Raw genomic sequence first — 656 nt, 5'->3', positions numbered from 1 at the left:
ACACACACACACACACACACACATGCACACACACACACAGTGGCAGTAGGGGTTAAAGAGGCTTGGTGCAGGGGCTGAAGTCCAGGAGGAGAGGGAGAGGGAGAGGGAGAGAGAGAGAGAGAGAGGGTCCAAATTGTAGGAGGAAGTGTGTGAGTAATATCTACCTATCCCAGGCTGAAAGTAGATCCTGGATGGTCAGTCGAGGTCTCCTTCAGCTCAGTGTTGTCCAGAAGGGGTCACCAGCAGGGCCCCTGGGGTGGATAGGCGGTGTGATGTGGAGCTGGTCTGGTCCGGATGAAAAATGGCATTCCCACTGGGTCTGTCTTCACTGCCCCCTTTTATAGGGGCAGACCTTCTATGACCCCAGTGGCAGGGGGCCTGCCCAGGCAAGGGACAGCCCCTGGGGCACTAAGCATGTGCATTCCAGGTCAGGACATGCAGTTTCAGGTGTCTGTAATGGTGGGTTGCGTGGCTTCTGCAGTAGTCTTTGTCTTTCAGTTCTTGAGCCAGGGAGGGTCAATGCAGGGTGATGGTTGGGTCATAGAGTTGATGGTTCGGTCATTCAGAAGGAGCTATTTTTAGACCTACTGCCATTGTCTCTCAAGCACCCTCATTCATCCCCATTCATTCAGCAACCAATTTACATAGGAGGGGTA

Source organism: Alligator sinensis, unplaced genomic scaffold (genome assembly GCF_000455745.1).
Source record: "Alligator sinensis unplaced genomic scaffold, ASM45574v1 scaffold68_1, whole genome shotgun sequence".
In the NCBI taxonomy this organism is placed as follows: Eukaryota; Metazoa; Chordata; order Crocodylia; family Alligatoridae; genus Alligator; species Alligator sinensis.
Note: the sequence above shows the minus strand (reverse complement) of the source record.